Source organism: Anabas testudineus, chromosome 6 (genome assembly GCF_900324465.2).
Source record: "Anabas testudineus chromosome 6, fAnaTes1.2, whole genome shotgun sequence".
In the NCBI taxonomy this organism is placed as follows: domain Eukaryota; kingdom Metazoa; phylum Chordata; class Actinopteri; order Anabantiformes; family Anabantidae; genus Anabas; species Anabas testudineus.
This window is the reverse complement of record NC_046615.1, coordinates 3,481,331-3,498,655: the sequence shown is the minus strand read 5'-3', so window position 1 is coordinate 3,498,655 and position 17,325 is coordinate 3,481,331. Positions and strand designations below refer to the sequence as shown.

At 51.8% G+C, this 17,325-nt stretch overlaps 20 non-coding genes across 20 annotated transcripts; 10 read left to right on the top strand and 10 right to left on the bottom strand.

Annotated features, from left to right (window-relative positions):
* Nucleotides 1-253: 253 nt before the first annotated feature.
* trnam-cau lies at nucleotides 254-326 on the bottom strand. The gene has a single exon. It is a non-coding gene; the product is annotated as a tRNA-Met (tRNA).
* A 405-nt stretch (nucleotides 327-731) lies between these two features.
* Nucleotides 732-802, bottom strand: trnag-gcc. Its single transcript has one exon. It is a non-coding gene; the product is annotated as a tRNA-Gly (tRNA).
* A 1,265-nt stretch (nucleotides 803-2,067) lies between these two features.
* On the bottom strand, nucleotides 2,068-2,140 carry trnam-cau. The gene has a single exon. It is a non-coding gene; the product is annotated as a tRNA-Met (tRNA).
* A 405-nt stretch (nucleotides 2,141-2,545) lies between these two features.
* Nucleotides 2,546-2,616, bottom strand: trnag-gcc. The gene has a single exon. It is a non-coding gene; the product is annotated as a tRNA-Gly (tRNA).
* Nucleotides 2,617-3,881: 1,265 nt separating this feature from the next.
* Nucleotides 3,882-3,954, bottom strand: trnam-cau. Its single transcript has one exon. It is a non-coding gene; the product is annotated as a tRNA-Met (tRNA).
* Nucleotides 3,955-4,359: 405 nt separating this feature from the next.
* Nucleotides 4,360-4,430, bottom strand: trnag-gcc. Its single transcript has one exon. It is a non-coding gene; the product is annotated as a tRNA-Gly (tRNA).
* A 1,265-nt stretch (nucleotides 4,431-5,695) lies between these two features.
* Nucleotides 5,696-5,768, bottom strand: trnam-cau. Its single transcript has one exon. It is a non-coding gene; the product is annotated as a tRNA-Met (tRNA).
* Nucleotides 5,769-6,173: 405 nt separating this feature from the next.
* trnag-gcc lies at nucleotides 6,174-6,244 on the bottom strand. The gene has a single exon. It is a non-coding gene; the product is annotated as a tRNA-Gly (tRNA).
* A 1,265-nt stretch (nucleotides 6,245-7,509) lies between these two features.
* Nucleotides 7,510-7,582, bottom strand: trnam-cau. The gene has a single exon. It is a non-coding gene; the product is annotated as a tRNA-Met (tRNA).
* Nucleotides 7,583-7,987: 405 nt separating this feature from the next.
* On the bottom strand, nucleotides 7,988-8,058 carry trnag-gcc. The gene has a single exon. It is a non-coding gene; the product is annotated as a tRNA-Gly (tRNA).
* A 1,022-nt stretch (nucleotides 8,059-9,080) lies between these two features.
* Nucleotides 9,081-9,151, top strand: trnag-gcc. Its single transcript has one exon. It is a non-coding gene; the product is annotated as a tRNA-Gly (tRNA).
* Nucleotides 9,152-9,557: 406 nt separating this feature from the next.
* On the top strand, nucleotides 9,558-9,630 carry trnam-cau. Its single transcript has one exon. It is a non-coding gene; the product is annotated as a tRNA-Met (tRNA).
* Nucleotides 9,631-10,875: 1,245 nt separating this feature from the next.
* Nucleotides 10,876-10,947, top strand: trnag-gcc. Its single transcript has one exon. It is a non-coding gene; the product is annotated as a tRNA-Gly (tRNA).
* Nucleotides 10,948-11,353: 406 nt separating this feature from the next.
* On the top strand, nucleotides 11,354-11,426 carry trnam-cau. Its single transcript has one exon. It is a non-coding gene; the product is annotated as a tRNA-Met (tRNA).
* A 1,268-nt stretch (nucleotides 11,427-12,694) lies between these two features.
* trnag-gcc lies at nucleotides 12,695-12,765 on the top strand. Its single transcript has one exon. It is a non-coding gene; the product is annotated as a tRNA-Gly (tRNA).
* Nucleotides 12,766-13,169: 404 nt separating this feature from the next.
* On the top strand, nucleotides 13,170-13,241 carry trnam-cau. Its single transcript has one exon. It is a non-coding gene; the product is annotated as a tRNA-Met (tRNA).
* Nucleotides 13,242-14,505: 1,264 nt separating this feature from the next.
* Nucleotides 14,506-14,576, top strand: trnag-gcc. Its single transcript has one exon. It is a non-coding gene; the product is annotated as a tRNA-Gly (tRNA).
* A 405-nt stretch (nucleotides 14,577-14,981) lies between these two features.
* trnam-cau lies at nucleotides 14,982-15,054 on the top strand. The gene has a single exon. It is a non-coding gene; the product is annotated as a tRNA-Met (tRNA).
* Nucleotides 15,055-16,319: 1,265 nt separating this feature from the next.
* trnag-gcc lies at nucleotides 16,320-16,388 on the top strand. The gene has a single exon. It is a non-coding gene; the product is annotated as a tRNA-Gly (tRNA).
* A 405-nt stretch (nucleotides 16,389-16,793) lies between these two features.
* Nucleotides 16,794-16,866, top strand: trnam-cau. The gene has a single exon. It is a non-coding gene; the product is annotated as a tRNA-Met (tRNA).
* The last annotated feature ends 459 nt before the right edge of the window (nucleotides 16,867-17,325 follow it).

The window sequence follows — 17,325 nt, the reverse complement described above, 5'->3', positions numbered from 1 at the left end:
TACGGTTCCTCCGGAAAAGTCAGCTCTCCTGCCACGAGTGTGAATCAAAACCAGCAAAAAGGACACCGTTGGGTCTCCGGTTGGACTAGCGTGGGCCTCACGCATGGAGGACGTATTGGGATAAAACGGCGCGCAGAAATCCACCGGTGAGGTTGGCCGCTGTCACCTCCACTCCCACTGTGCGCTCGGCGCAGTGCACGTTGAATTTGACTGCACAGCATTCCAGGTAATTGTGTGCGTGTACGGCAAAAACTGCCCCGTGTGAGGTTCGAACTCACGGCCTTCAGATTATGAGACTGACGCGCTGCCTACTGCGCCAACGAGGCCTGAAAGGTGGCTGCTCCACATGAGCAGAATCCAGACGCGGACTAATTGTTCTCGGAATTATTCGTGCATCTCATTTGTGCAAAGAGCAGAACTATGAGGTGTAAGGCTGTGACCAAGTAGAGCCATTGCATTGTATGGTGCAGATGATTTTCGACTGGTGGTAGAGTTAACAATCTGTAGCACTGTTAAAGCAAGCCCAAAGTCCAGCAGACATTGCTGAATGAAACGGGACGCGGACAAAAAGCGCACAGCCCAAGCTATGTGGGTACGCGTAACTTTTCCGAAGCTTCAAGCCAAGCCTCAAATCCACCGCTTGTTGCAGCAGGCCAGCTATGCGGGGGTACGGAACAAGTCAACCTTAGCAGATTCCTACGCAAAGAGTACAGTGTCAGCCAGAACTAAGATGCATTGGCCGGGAATCGAACCCGGGCCTCCCGCGTGGCAGGCGAGAATTCTACCACTGAACCACCAATGCAGCCACTTTGATCTTTTCCGCCACTGCGACGGCGACGCCTCACTAAATGGGGCGGTACCCTGTGGCAGAAATGCTCGCCGGACCACAGGGAAGCTTGGGAAACCCTCCTACATGCAGTCGTTTCCTACCACTGAAGAGGGGCGCTAACCTCTGACACGACTGCTTGCTGCATGCTTGAGCAATCCGCTGAAGGGAGCGGGACCCTCTGACAGAACTGCCTGCTAGATGGACCAACAAGCCGGAGAAACCCTCCTGCTCACACGGTTGAGAAATCAGAGGGCGTCGGGGGCTTACTGTGGGTCCGTGTGTCTAACCGTTTGTGTAAAATTTGCCCAAATCAACACAGACACCCACGTCGTGTTGCAAGTGACCAGCTGTGCACAGGTGACAAATGGCCAAGGGTTTGAACTTTCCATCTCAAACCAAACTTTTCAATTCGTGGCACCTCCACATCCTGACTGAGCGTAACACCTCCAAAAATTGCTAGCAAGAATGAGCAGCATGGCACGTGTTTTTGGTGCATTACTGTCTCTTTAATGGTACTGTACCTGTATTTGTATTTTGGTTAATGGTCCTGGAACAAATCCCAGGTACTGCATTCCAGAGCCTATGCCCCACACACATTGTGCTGTCAATGGCTGAAAAGCAGGCAAGAAGTCACACCGGCCAGGTGCTGTCAGCCAGGTGACGAGGTGGTATGCGTCATGGGCACCGTAACGTGGTTGTTGTTTTGAAGCTGAAAAAAGGCGCAGGAAAACATCTCTCTCTGCCAGTTTGTGCCAGTGGCCAACCTGTGGAAAGCTGCAAAGACAAATCCTCCACAGACCAAAGACGCGTGTTCACGATAGCCTGCAATTACAACTGATGTTGTCTGTAAATGTTTGAAGAGAACCGGCCCCATGAAATTTTGATTTGAGTTGGATTCCGAGCCAGCCCTTGCGAACGTCTTGGGGCTCGATGCTGTATTTCACATTGTTCAGATAGCACGCGCTCTTAGTCGTTGAGAACGTTATACGGTTCCTCCGGAAAAGTCAGCTCTCCTGCCACGAGTGTGAATCAAAACCAGCAAAAAGGACACCGTTGGGTCTCCGGTTGGACTAGCGTGGGCCTCACGCATGGAGGACGTATTGGGATAAAACGGCGCGCAGAAATCCACCGGTGAGGTTGGCCGCTGTCACCTCCACTCCCACTGTGCGCTCGGCGCAGTGCACGTTGAATTTGACTGCACAGCATTCCAGGTAATTGTGTGCGTGTACGGCAAAAACTGCCCCGTGTGAGGTTCGAACTCACGGCCTTCAGATTATGAGACTGACGCGCTGCCTACTGCGCCAACGAGGCCTGAAAGGTGGCTGCTCCACATGAGCAGAATCCAGACGCGGACTAATTGTTCTCGGAATTATTCGTGCATCTCATTTGTGCAAAGAGCAGAACTATGAGGTGTAAGGCTGTGACCAAGTAGAGCCATTGCATTGTATGGTGCAGATGATTTTCGACTGGTGGTAGAGTTAACAATCTGTAGCACTGTTAAAGCAAGCCCAAAGTCCAGCAGACATTGCTGAATGAAACGGGACGCGGACAAAAAGCGCACAGCCCAAGCTATGTGGGTACGCGTAACTTTTCCGAAGCTTCAAGCCAAGCCTCAAATCCACCGCTTGTTGCAGCAGGCCAGCTATGCGGGGGTACGGAACAAGTCAACCTTAGCAGATTCCTACGCAAAGAGTACAGTGTCAGCCAGAACTAAGATGCATTGGCCGGGAATCGAACCCGGGCCTCCCGCGTGGCAGGCGAGAATTCTACCACTGAACCACCAATGCAGCCACTTTGATCTTTTCCGCCACTGCGACGGCGACGCCTCACTAAATGGGGCGGTACCCTGTGGCAGAAATGCTCGCCGGACCACAGGGAAGCTTGGGAAACCCTCCTACATGCAGTCGTTTCCTACCACTGAAGAGGGGCGCTAACCTCTGACACGACTGCTTGCTGCATGCTTGAGCAATCCGCTGAAGGGAGCGGGACCCTCTGACAGAACTGCCTGCTAGATGGACCAACAAGCCGGAGAAACCCTCCTGCTCACACGGTTGAGAAATCAGAGGGCGTCGGGGGCTTACTGTGGGTCCGTGTGTCTAACCGTTTGTGTAAAATTTGCCCAAATCAACACAGACACCCACGTCGTGTTGCAAGTGACCAGCTGTGCACAGGTGACAAATGGCCAAGGGTTTGAACTTTCCATCTCAAACCAAACTTTTCAATTCGTGGCACCTCCACATCCTGACTGAGCGTAACACCTCCAAAAATTGCTAGCAAGAATGAGCAGCATGGCACGTGTTTTTGGTGCATTACTGTCTCTTTAATGGTACTGTACCTGTATTTGTATTTTGGTTAATGGTCCTGGAACAAATCCCAGGTACTGCATTCCAGAGCCTATGCCCCACACACATTGTGCTGTCAATGGCTGAAAAGCAGGCAAGAAGTCACACCGGCCAGGTGCTGTCAGCCAGGTGACGAGGTGGTATGCGTCATGGGCACCGTAACGTGGTTGTTGTTTTGAAGCTGAAAAAAGGCGCAGGAAAACATCTCTCTCTGCCAGTTTGTGCCAGTGGCCAACCTGTGGAAAGCTGCAAAGACAAATCCTCCACAGACCAAAGACGCGTGTTCACGATAGCCTGCAATTACAACTGATGTTGTCTGTAAATGTTTGAAGAGAACCGGCCCCATGAAATTTTGATTTGAGTTGGATTCCGAGCCAGCCCTTGCGAACGTCTTGGGGCTCGATGCTGTATTTCACATTGTTCAGATAGCACGCGCTCTTAGTCGTTGAGAACGTTATACGGTTCCTCCGGAAAAGTCAGCTCTCCTGCCACGAGTGTGAATCAAAACCAGCAAAAAGGACACCGTTGGGTCTCCGGTTGGACTAGCGTGGGCCTCACGCATGGAGGACGTATTGGGATAAAACGGCGCGCAGAAATCCACCGGTGAGGTTGGCCGCTGTCACCTCCACTCCCACTGTGCGCTCGGCGCAGTGCACGTTGAATTTGACTGCACAGCATTCCAGGTAATTGTGTGCGTGTACGGCAAAAACTGCCCCGTGTGAGGTTCGAACTCACGGCCTTCAGATTATGAGACTGACGCGCTGCCTACTGCGCCAACGAGGCCTGAAAGGTGGCTGCTCCACATGAGCAGAATCCAGACGCGGACTAATTGTTCTCGGAATTATTCGTGCATCTCATTTGTGCAAAGAGCAGAACTATGAGGTGTAAGGCTGTGACCAAGTAGAGCCATTGCATTGTATGGTGCAGATGATTTTCGACTGGTGGTAGAGTTAACAATCTGTAGCACTGTTAAAGCAAGCCCAAAGTCCAGCAGACATTGCTGAATGAAACGGGACGCGGACAAAAAGCGCACAGCCCAAGCTATGTGGGTACGCGTAACTTTTCCGAAGCTTCAAGCCAAGCCTCAAATCCACCGCTTGTTGCAGCAGGCCAGCTATGCGGGGGTACGGAACAAGTCAACCTTAGCAGATTCCTACGCAAAGAGTACAGTGTCAGCCAGAACTAAGATGCATTGGCCGGGAATCGAACCCGGGCCTCCCGCGTGGCAGGCGAGAATTCTACCACTGAACCACCAATGCAGCCACTTTGATCTTTTCCGCCACTGCGACGGCGACGCCTCACTAAATGGGGCGGTACCCTGTGGCAGAAATGCTCGCCGGACCACAGGGAAGCTTGGGAAACCCTCCTACATGCAGTCGTTTCCTACCACTGAAGAGGGGCGCTAACCTCTGACACGACTGCTTGCTGCATGCTTGAGCAATCCGCTGAAGGGAGCGGGACCCTCTGACAGAACTGCCTGCTAGATGGACCAACAAGCCGGAGAAACCCTCCTGCTCACACGGTTGAGAAATCAGAGGGCGTCGGGGGCTTACTGTGGGTCCGTGTGTCTAACCGTTTGTGTAAAATTTGCCCAAATCAACACAGACACCCACGTCGTGTTGCAAGTGACCAGCTGTGCACAGGTGACAAATGGCCAAGGGTTTGAACTTTCCATCTCAAACCAAACTTTTCAATTCGTGGCACCTCCACATCCTGACTGAGCGTAACACCTCCAAAAATTGCTAGCAAGAATGAGCAGCATGGCACGTGTTTTTGGTGCATTACTGTCTCTTTAATGGTACTGTACCTGTATTTGTATTTTGGTTAATGGTCCTGGAACAAATCCCAGGTACTGCATTCCAGAGCCTATGCCCCACACACATTGTGCTGTCAATGGCTGAAAAGCAGGCAAGAAGTCACACCGGCCAGGTGCTGTCAGCCAGGTGACGAGGTGGTATGCGTCATGGGCACCGTAACGTGGTTGTTGTTTTGAAGCTGAAAAAAGGCGCAGGAAAACATCTCTCTCTGCCAGTTTGTGCCAGTGGCCAACCTGTGGAAAGCTGCAAAGACAAATCCTCCACAGACCAAAGACGCGTGTTCACGATAGCCTGCAATTACAACTGATGTTGTCTGTAAATGTTTGAAGAGAACCGGCCCCATGAAATTTTGATTTGAGTTGGATTCCGAGCCAGCCCTTGCGAACGTCTTGGGGCTCGATGCTGTATTTCACATTGTTCAGATAGCACGCGCTCTTAGTCGTTGAGAACGTTATACGGTTCCTCCGGAAAAGTCAGCTCTCCTGCCACGAGTGTGAATCAAAACCAGCAAAAAGGACACCGTTGGGTCTCCGGTTGGACTAGCGTGGGCCTCACGCATGGAGGACGTATTGGGATAAAACGGCGCGCAGAAATCCACCGGTGAGGTTGGCCGCTGTCACCTCCACTCCCACTGTGCGCTCGGCGCAGTGCACGTTGAATTTGACTGCACAGCATTCCAGGTAATTGTGTGCGTGTACGGCAAAAACTGCCCCGTGTGAGGTTCGAACTCACGGCCTTCAGATTATGAGACTGACGCGCTGCCTACTGCGCCAACGAGGCCTGAAAGGTGGCTGCTCCACATGAGCAGAATCCAGACGCGGACTAATTGTTCTCGGAATTATTCGTGCATCTCATTTGTGCAAAGAGCAGAACTATGAGGTGTAAGGCTGTGACCAAGTAGAGCCATTGCATTGTATGGTGCAGATGATTTTCGACTGGTGGTAGAGTTAACAATCTGTAGCACTGTTAAAGCAAGCCCAAAGTCCAGCAGACATTGCTGAATGAAACGGGACGCGGACAAAAAGCGCACAGCCCAAGCTATGTGGGTACGCGTAACTTTTCCGAAGCTTCAAGCCAAGCCTCAAATCCACCGCTTGTTGCAGCAGGCCAGCTATGCGGGGGTACGGAACAAGTCAACCTTAGCAGATTCCTACGCAAAGAGTACAGTGTCAGCCAGAACTAAGATGCATTGGCCGGGAATCGAACCCGGGCCTCCCGCGTGGCAGGCGAGAATTCTACCACTGAACCACCAATGCAGCCACTTTGATCTTTTCCGCCACTGCGACGGCGACGCCTCACTAAATGGGGCGGTACCCTGTGGCAGAAATGCTCGCCGGACCACAGGGAAGCTTGGGAAACCCTCCTACATGCAGTCGTTTCCTACCACTGAAGAGGGGCGCTAACCTCTGACACGACTGCTTGCTGCATGCTTGAGCAATCCGCTGAAGGGAGCGGGACCCTCTGACAGAACTGCCTGCTAGATGGACCAACAAGCCGGAGAAACCCTCCTGCTCACACGGTTGAGAAATCAGAGGGCGTCGGGGGCTTACTGTGGGTCCGTGTGTCTAACCGTTTGTGTAAAATTTGCCCAAATCAACACAGACACCCACGTCGTGTTGCAAGTGACCAGCTGTGCACAGGTGACAAATGGCCAAGGGTTTGAACTTTCCATCTCAAACCAAACTTTTCAATTCGTGGCACCTCCACATCCTGACTGAGCGTAACACCTCCAAAAATTGCTAGCAAGAATGAGCAGCATGGCACGTGTTTTTGGTGCATTACTGTCTCTTTAATGGTACTGTACCTGTATTTGTATTTTGGTTAATGGTCCTGGAACAAATCCCAGGTACTGCATTCCAGAGCCTATGCCCCACACACATTGTGCTGTCAATGGCTGAAAAGCAGGCAAGAAGTCACACCGGCCAGGTGCTGTCAGCCAGGTGACGAGGTGGTATGCGTCATGGGCACCGTAACGTGGTTGTTGTTTTGAAGCTGAAAAAAGGCGCAGGAAAACATCTCTCTCTGCCAGTTTGTGCCAGTGGCCAACCTGTGGAAAGCTGCAAAGACAAATCCTCCACAGACCAAAGACGCGTGTTCACGATAGCCTGCAATTACAACTGATGTTGTCTGTAAATGTTTGAAGAGAACCGGCCCCATGAAATTTTGATTTGAGTTGGATTCCGAGCCAGCCCTTGCGAACGTCTTGGGGCTCGATGCTGTATTTCACATTGTTCAGATAGCACGCGCTCTTAGTCGTTGAGAACGTTATACGGTTCCTCCGGAAAAGTCAGCTCTCCTGCCACGAGTGTGAATCAAAACCAGCAAAAAGGACACCGTTGGGTCTCCGGTTGGACTAGCGTGGGCCTCACGCATGGAGGACGTATTGGGATAAAACGGCGCGCAGAAATCCACCGGTGAGGTTGGCCGCTGTCACCTCCACTCCCACTGTGCGCTCGGCGCAGTGCACGTTGAATTTGACTGCACAGCATTCCAGGTAATTGTGTGCGTGTACGGCAAAAACTGCCCCGTGTGAGGTTCGAACTCACGGCCTTCAGATTATGAGACTGACGCGCTGCCTACTGCGCCAACGAGGCCTGAAAGGTGGCTGCTCCACATGAGCAGAATCCAGACGCGGACTAATTGTTCTCGGAATTATTCGTGCATCTCATTTGTGCAAAGAGCAGAACTATGAGGTGTAAGGCTGTGACCAAGTAGAGCCATTGCATTGTATGGTGCAGATGATTTTCGACTGGTGGTAGAGTTAACAATCTGTAGCACTGTTAAAGCAAGCCCAAAGTCCAGCAGACATTGCTGAATGAAACGGGACGCGGACAAAAAGCGCACAGCCCAAGCTATGTGGGTACGCGTAACTTTTCCGAAGCTTCAAGCCAAGCCTCAAATCCACCGCTTGTTGCAGCAGGCCAGCTATGCGGGGGTACGGAACAAGTCAACCTTAGCAGATTCCTACGCAAAGAGTACAGTGTCAGCCAGAACTAAGATGCATTGGCCGGGAATCGAACCCGGGCCTCCCGCGTGGCAGGCGAGAATTCTACCACTGAACCACCAATGCAGCCACTTTGATCTTTTCCGCCACTGCGACGGCGACGCCTCACTAAATGGGGCGGTACCCTGTGGCAGAAATGCTCGCCGGACCACAGGGAAGCTTGGGAAACCCTCCTACATGCAGTCGTTTCCTACCACTGAAGAGGGGCGCTAACCTCTGACACGACTGCTTGCTGCATGCTTGAGCAATCCGCTGAAGGGAGCGGGACCCTCTGACAGAACTGCCTGCTAGATGGACCAACAAGCCGGAGAAACCCTCCTGCTCACACGGTTGAGAAATCAGAGGGCGTCGGGGGCTTACTGTGGGTCCGTGTGTCTAACCGTTTGTGTAAAATTTGCCCAAATCAACACAGACACCCACGTCGTGTTGCAAGTGACCAGCTGTGCACAGGTGACAAATGGCCAAGGGTTTGAACTTTCCATCTCAAACCAAACTTTTCAATTCGTGGCACCTCCACATCCTGACTGAGCGTAACACCTCCAAAAATTGCTAGCAAGAATGAGCAGCATGGCACGTGTTTTTGGTGCATTACTGTCTCTTTAATGGTACTGTACCTGTATTTGTATTTTGGTTAATGGTCCTGGAACAAATCCCAGGTACTGCATTCCAGAGCCTATGCCCCACACACATTGTGCTGTCAATGGCTGAAAAGCAGGCAAGAAGTCACACCGGCCAGGTGCTGTCAGCCAGGTGACGAGGTGGTATGCGTCATGGGCACCGTAACGTGGTTGTTGTTTTGAAGCTGAAAAAAGGCGCAGGAAAACATCTCTCTCTGCCAGTTTGTGCCAGTGGCCAACCTGTGGAAAGCTGCAAAGACAAATCCTCCACAGACCAAAGACGCGTGTTCACGATAGCCTGCAATTACAAACTGATGTTGTCTGTAAATGTTTGAAGAGAACCGGCCCCATGAAATTTTGATTTGAGTTGGATCCGAGCCAGCCCTTGCGAACGTCTTGGGGCTCGATGCTGTATTTCACATTGTTCAGATAGCACGCGCCGTCGCAGTGGCGGAAAAGATCAAAGTGGCTGCATTGGTGGTTCAGTGGTAGAATTCTTGCCTGCCACGCGGGAGGCCCGGGTTCGATTCCCGGCCAATGCATCTTAGTTCTGGCTGACACTGTACTCTTTGCGTAGGAATCTGCTAAGGTTGACTTGTTCCGTACCCCCGCATAGCTGGCCTGCTGCAACAAGCGGTGGATTTGAGGCTTGGCTTGAAGCTTCGGAAAAGTTACGCGTACCCACATAGCTTGGGCTGTGCGCTTTTTGTTCGCGTCCCGTTTCATTCAGCAATGTCTGCTGGACTTTGGGCTTGCTTTTAACAGTGCTACAGATTGTTAACTCTACCACCAGTCGAAAATCATCTGCACCATACAATGCAATGGCTCTACTTGGTCACAGCCTTACACCTCATAGTTCTGCTCTTTGCACAAATGAGATGCACGAATAATTCCGAGAACAATTAGTCCGCGTCTGGATTCTGCTCATGTGGACCAGCCACCTTTCAGGCCTCGTTGGCGCAGTAGGCAGCGCGTCAGTCTCATAATCTGAAGGCCGTGAGTTCGAACCTCACACGGGGCAGTTTTTGCCGTACACGCACACAATTACCTGGAATGCTGTGCAGTCAAATTCAACGTGCACTGCGCCGAGCGCACAGTGGGAGTGGAGGTGACAGCGGCCAACCTCACCGGTGGATTTCTGCGTGCCGTTTTATCCCAATACGTCCTCCATGCGTGAGGCCCACGCTAGTCCAACCGGAGACCCAACGGTGTCCTTTTTGCTGGTTTTGATTCACACTCGTGGCAGGAGAGCTGACTTTTCCGGAGGAACCGTATAACGTTCTCAACGACTAATAGCGCGTGCTATCTGAACAATGTGAAATACAGCATCGAGCCCCAAGACGTTCGCAAGGGCTGGCTCGGAATCCAACTCAAATCAAAATTTCATGGGGCCGGTTCTCTTCAAACATTTACAGACAACATCAGTTGTAATTGCAGGCTATCGTGAACACGCGTCTTTGGTCTGTGGAGGATTTGTCTTTGCAGCTTTCCACAGGTTGGCCACTGGCACAAACTGGCAGAGAGAGATGTTTTCCTGCGCCTTTTTTCAGCTTCAAAACAACAACCACGTTACGGTGCCCATGACGCATACCACCTCGTCACCTGGCTGACAGCACCTGGCCGGTGTGACTTCTTGCCTGCTTTCAGCCATTGACAGCACAATGTGTGTGGGGCATAGGCTCTGGAATGCAGTACCTGGGATTTGTTCCAGGACCATTAACCAAAATACAAATACAGGTACAGTACCATTAAAGAGACAGTAATGCACCAAAAACACGTGCCATGCTGCTCATTCTTGTTACGCTCAGTCAGGATGTGGAGGTGCCACGAATTGAAAAGTTTGGTTTGAGATGGAAAGTTCAAACCCTTGGCCATTTGTCACCTGTGCACAGCTGGTCACTTGCAACACGACGTGGGTGTCTGTGTTGATTTGGTCAAATTTTACACAAACGGTTAGACACACGGACCCACAGTAAGCCCCCGACGCCCTCTGATTTCTCAACCGTGTGAGCAGGAGGGTTTCTCCGGCTTGTTGGTCCATCTAGCAGGCAGTTCTGTCAGAGGGTCCCGCTCCCTTCAGCGGATTGCTCAAGCATGCAGCAAGCAGTCGTGTCAGAGGTTAGCGCCCCTCTTCAGTGGTAGGAAACGACTGCATGTAGGAGGGTTTCCCAAGCTTCCCTGTGGTCCGGCGAGCATTTCTGCCACAGGGTACCGCCCCATTTAGTGAGGCGTCGCCGTCGCAGTGGCGGAAAAGATCAAAGTGGCTGCATTGGTGGTTCAGTGGTAGAATTCTCGCCTGCCACGCGGGGGGGCCCGGGTTCGATTCCCGGCCAATGCATCTTAGTTCTGGCTGGACACTGTACTCTTTGCGTAGGAATCTGCTAAGGTTGACTTGTTCCGTACCCCCGCATAGCTGGCCTGCTGCAACAAGCGGTGGATTTGAGGCTTGGCTTGAAGCTTCGGAAAAGTTACGCGTACCCACATAGCTTGGGCTGTGCGCTTTTTGTCCGCGTCCCGTTTCATTCAGCAATGTCTGCTGGACTTTGGGCTTGCTTTAACAGTGCTACAGATTGTTAACTCTACCACCAGTCGAAAATCATCTGCACCATACAATGCAATGGCTCTACTTGGTCACAGCCTTACACCTCATAGTTCTGCTCTTTGCACAAATGAGATGCACGAATAATTCCGAGAACAATTAGTCCGCGTCTGGATTCTGCTCATGTGGAGCAGCCACCTTTCAGGCCTCGTTGGCGCAGTAGGCAGCGCGTCAGTCTCATAATCTGAAGGCCGTGAGTTCGAACCTCACACGGGGCAGTTTTTGCCGTACACGCACACAATTACCTGGAATGCTGTGCAGTCAAATTCAACGTGCACTGCGCCGAGCGCACAGTGGGAGTGGAGGTGACAGCGGCCAACCTCACCGGTGGATTTCTGCGCGCCGTTTTATCCCAATACGTCCTCCATGCGTGAGGCCCACGCTAGTCCAACCGGAGACCCAACGGTGTCCTTTTTGCTGGTTTTGATTCACACTCGTGGCAGGAGAGCTGACTTTTCCGGAGGAACCGTATAACGTTCTCAACGACTAAGAGCGCGTGCTATCTGAACAATGTGAAATACAGCATCGAGCCCCAAGACGTTCGCAAGGGCTGGCTCGGAATCCAACTCAAATCAAAATTTCATGGGGCCGGTTCTCTTCAAACATTTACAGACAACATCAGTTGTAATTGCAGGCTATCGTGAACACGCGTCTTTGGTCTGTGGAGGATTTGTCTTTGCAGCTTTCCACAGGTTGGCCACTGGCACAAACTGGCAGAGAGAGATGTTTTCCTGCGCCTTTTTTCAGCTTCAAAACAACAACCACGTTACGGTGCCCATGACGCATACCACCTCGTCACCTGGCTGACAGCACCTGGCCGGTGTGACTTCTTGCCTGCTTTTCAGCCATTGACAGCACAATGTGTGTGGGGCATAGGCTCTGGAATGCAGTACCTGGGATTTGTTCCAGGACCATTAACCAAAATACAAATACAGGTACAGTACCATTACAGAGACAGTAATGCACCAAAAACACGTGCCATGCTGCTCATTCTGCTAGCAATTTTTGGAGGTGTTACGCTCAGTCAGGATGTGGAGGTGCCACGAATTGAAAAGTTTGGTTTGAGATGGAAAGTTCAAACCCTTGGCCATTTGTCACCTGTGCACAGCTGGTCACTTGCAACACGACGTGGGTGTCTGTGTTGATTTGGGCAAATTTAACACAAACGGTTAGACACACGGACCCACAGTAAGCCCCCGACGCCCTCTGATTTCTCAACCGTGTGAGCAGGAGGGTCTTTCTCCGGCTTGTTGGTCCATCTAGCAGGCAGTTCTGTCAGAGGGTCCCGCTCCCTTCAGCGGATTGCTCAAGCATGCAGCAAGCAGTCGTGTCAGAGGTTAGCGCCCCTCTTCAGTGGTAGGAAACGACTGCATGTAGGAGGGTTTTCCCAAGCTTCCCTGTGGTCCGGCGAGCATTTCTGCCACAGGGTACCGCCCCATTTAGTGAGGGCGTCGCCGTCGCAGTGGCGGAAAAGATCAAAGTGGCTGCATTGGTGGTTCAGTGGTAGAATTCTCGCCTGCCACGCGGGAGGCCCGGGTTCGATTCCCGGCCAATGCATCTTAGTTCTGGCTGACACTGTACTCTTTGCGTAGGAATCTGCTAAGGTTGACTTGTTCCGTACCCCCGCATAGCTGGCCTGCTGCAACAAGCGGTGGATTTGAGGCTTGGCTTGAAGCTTCGGAAAAGTTACGCGTACCACATAGCTTGGGCTGTGCGCTTTTTGTCCGCGTCCCGTTTCATTCAGCAATGTCTGCTGGACTTTGGGCTTGCTTTAACAGTGCTACAGATTGTTAACTCTACCACCAGTCGAAAATCATCTGCACCATACAATGCAATGGCTCTACTTGGTCACAGCCTTACACCTCATAGTTCTGCTCTTTGCACAAATGAGATGCACGAATAATTCCGAGAACAATTAGTCCGCGTCTGGATTCTGCTCATGTGGAGCAGCCACCTTTCAGGCCTCGTTGGCGCAGTAGGCAGCGCGTCAGTCTCATAATCTGAAGGCCGTGAGTTCGAACCTCACACGGGCAGTTTTTTGCCGTACACGCACACAATTACCTGGAATGCTGTGCAGTCAAATTCAACGTGCACTGCGCCGAGCGCACAGTGGGAGTGGAGGTGACAGCGGCCAACCTCACCGGTGGATTTCTGCGCGCCGTTTTATCCCAATACGTCCTCCATGCGTGAGGCCCACGCTAGTCCAACCGGAGACCCAACGGTGTCCTTTTTGCTGGTTTTGATTCACACTCGTGGCAGGAGAGCTGACTTTTCCGGAGGAACCGTATAACGTTCTCAACGACTAAGAGCGCGTGCTATCTGAACAATGTGAAATACAGCATCGAGCCCCAAGACGTTCGCAAGGGCTGGCTCGGAATCCAACTCAAATCAAAATTTCATGGGGCCGGTTCTCTTCAAACATTTACAGACAACATCAGTTGTAATTGCAGGCTATCGTGAACACGCGTCTTTGGTCTGTGGAGGATTTGTCTTTGCAGCTTTCCACAGGTTGGCCACTGGCACAAACTGGCAGAGAGAGATGTTTTCCTGCGCCTTTTTTCAGCTTCAAAACAACAACCACGTTACGGTGCCCATGACGCATACCACCTCGTCACCTGGCTGACAGCACCTGGCCGGTGTGACTTCTTGCCTGCTTTTCAGCCATTGACAGCACAATGTGTGTGGGGCATAGGCTCTGGAATGCAGTACCTGGGATTTGTTCCAGGACCATTAACCAAAATACAAATACAGGTACAGTACCATTAAAGAGACAGTAATGCACCAAAAACACGTGCCATGCTGCTCATTCTTGCTAGCATTTTGGAGGTGTTACGCTCAGTCAGGATGTGGAGGTGCCACGAATTGAAAAGTTTGGTTTGAGATGGAAAGTTCAAACCCTTGGCCATTTGTCACCTGTGCACAGCTGGTCACTTGCAACACGACGTGGGTGTCTGTGTTGATTTGGGCAAATTTTACACAAACGGTTAGACACACGGACCCACAGTAAGCCCCCGACGCCCTCTGATTTCTCAACCGTGTGAGCAGGAGGGTTTCTCCGGCTTGTTGGTCCATCTAGCAGGCAGTTCTGTCAGAGGGTCCCGCTCCCTTCAGCGGATTGCTCAAGCATGCAGCAAGCAGTCGTGTCAGAGGTTAGCGCCCCTCTTCAGTGGTAGGAAACGACTGCATGTAGGAGGGTTTCCCAAGCTTCCCTGTGGTCCGGCGAGCATTTCTGCCACAGGGTACCGCCCCATTTAGTGAGGCGTCGCCGTCGCAGTGGCGGAAAAGATCAAAGTGGCTGCATTGGTGGTTCAGTGGTAGAATTCTCGCCTGCCACGCGGGAGGCCTGGGTTCGATTCCCGGCCAATGCATCTTAGTTCTGGCTGACACTGTACTCTTTGCGTAGGAATCTGCTAAGGTTGACTTGTTCCGTACCCCCGCATAGCTGGCCTGCTGCAACAAGCGGTGGATTTGAGGCTTGGCTTGAAGCTTCGGAAAAGTTACGCGTACCCACATAGCTTGGGCTGTGCGCTTTTTGTCCGCGTCCCGTTTCATTCAGCAATGTCTGCTGGACTTTGGGCTTGCTTTAACAGTGCTACAGATTGTTAACTCTACCACCAGTCGAAAATCATCTGCACCATACAATGCAATGGCTCTACTTGGTCACAGCCTTACACCTCATAGTTCTGCTCTTTGCACAAATGAGATGCACGAATAATTCCGAGAACAATTAGTCCGCGTCTGGATTCTGCTCATGTGGAGCAGCCACCTTTCAGGCCTCGTTGGCGCAGTAGGCAGCGCGTCAGTCTCATAATCTGAAGGCCGTGAGTTCGAACCTCACACGGGGCAGTTTTTGCCGTACACGCACACAATTACCTGGAATGCTGTGCAGTCAAATTCAACGTGCACTGCGCCGAGCGCACAGTGGGAGTGGAGGTGACAGCGGCCAACCTCACCGGTGGATTTCTGCGCGCCGTTTTATCCCAATACGTCCTCCATGCGTGAGGCCCACGCTAGTCCAACCGGAGACCCAACGGTGTCCTTTTGCTGGTTTTGATTCACACTCGTGGCAGGAGAGCTGACTTTTCCGGAGGAACCGTATAACGTTCTCAACGACTAAGAGCGCGTGCTATCTGAACAATGTGAAATACAGCATCGAGCCCCAAGACGTTCGCAAGGGCTGGCTCGGAATCCAACTCAAATCAAAATTCATGGGGCCGGTTCTCTTCAAACATTTACAGACAACATCAGTTGTAATTGCAGGCTATCGTGAACACGCGTCTTTGGTCTGTGGAGGATTTGTCTTTGCAGCTTTCCACAGGTTGGCCACTGGCACAAACTGGCAGAGAGAGATGTTTTCCTGCGCCTTTTTTTCAGCTTCAAAACAACAACCACGTTACGGTGCCCATGACGCATACCACCTCGTCACCTGGCTGACAGCACCTGGCCGGTGTGACTTCTTGCCTGCTTTTCAGCCATTGACAGCACAATGTGTGTGGGGCATAGGCTCTGGAATGCAGTACCTGGGATTTGTTCCAGGACCATTAACCAAAATACAAATACAGGTACAGTACCATTAAAGAGACAGTAATGCACCAAAAACACGTGCCATGCTGCTCATTCTTGCTAGCACTTTTTGGAGGTGTTACGCTCAGTCAGGATGTGGAGGTGCCACGAATTGAAAAGTTTGGTTTGAGATGGAAAGTTCAAACCCTTGGCCATTTGTCACCTGTGCACAGCTGGTCACTTGCAACACGACGTGGGTGTCTGTGTTGATTTGGTCAAATTTTACACAAACGGTTTAGACACACGGACCCACAGTAAGCCCCCGACGCCCTCTGATTTCTCAACCGTGTGAGCAGGAGGGTTTCTCCGGCTTGTTGGTCCATCTAGCAGGCAGTTCTGTCAGAGGGTCCCGCTCCCTTCAGCGGATTGCTCAAGCATGCAGCAAGCAGTCGTGTCAGAGGTTAGCGCCCCTCTTCAGTGGTAGGAAACGACTGCATGTAGGAGGGTTTCCCAAGCTTCTCTGTGGTCCGGCGAGCATTTCTGCCACAGGGTACCGCCCCATTTAGTGAGGCGTCGCCGTCGCAGTGGCGGAAAAGATCAAAGTGGCTGCATTGGTGGTTCAGTGGTAGAATTCTCGCCTGCCACGCGGAGGCCCGGTTCGATTCCCGGCCAATGCATCTTAGTTCTGGCTGACACTGTACTCTTTGCGTAGGAATCTGCTAAGGTTGACTTGTTCCGTACCCCGCATAGCTGGCCTGCTGCAACAAGCGGTGGATTTGAGGCTTGGCTTGAAGCTTCGGAAAAGTTACGCGTACCCACATAGCTTGGGCTGTGCGCTTTTTGTTCGCGTCCCGTTTCATTCAGCAATGTCTGCTGGACTTTGGGCTTGCTTTTAACAGTGCTACAGATTGTTAACTCTACCACCAGTCGAAAATCATCTGCACCATACAATGCAATGGCTCTACTTGGTCACAGCCTTACACCTCATAGTTCTGCTCTTTGCACAAATGAGATGCACGAATAATTCCGAGAACAATTAGTCCGCGTCTGGATTCTGCTCATGTGGACCAGCCACCTTTCAGGCCTCGTTGGCGCAGTAGGCAGCGCGTCAGTCTCATAATCTGAAGGCCGTGAGTTCGAACCTCACACGGGGCAGTTTTTGCCGTACACGCACACAATTACCTGGAATGCTGTGCAGTCAAATTCAACGTGCACTGCGCCGAGCGCACAGTGGGAGTGGAGGTGACAGCGGCCAACCTCACCGGTGGATTTCTGCGCGCCGTTTTATCCCAATACGTCCTCCATGCGTGAGGCCCACGCTAGTCCAACCGGAGACCCAACGGTGTCCTTTTTGCTGGTTTTGATTCACACTCGTGGCAGGAGAGCTGACTTTTCCGGAGGAACCGTATAACGTTCTCAACGACTAAGAGCGCGTGCTATCTGAACAATGTGAAATACAGCATCGAGCCCACAGACGTTCGCAAGGGCTGGCTCGGAATCCAACTCAAATCAAAATTTCATGGGGCCGGTTCTCTTCAAACATTTACAGACAACATCAGTTGTAATTGCAGGCTATCGTGAACACGCGTCTTGGTCTGTGGAGGATTTGTCTTG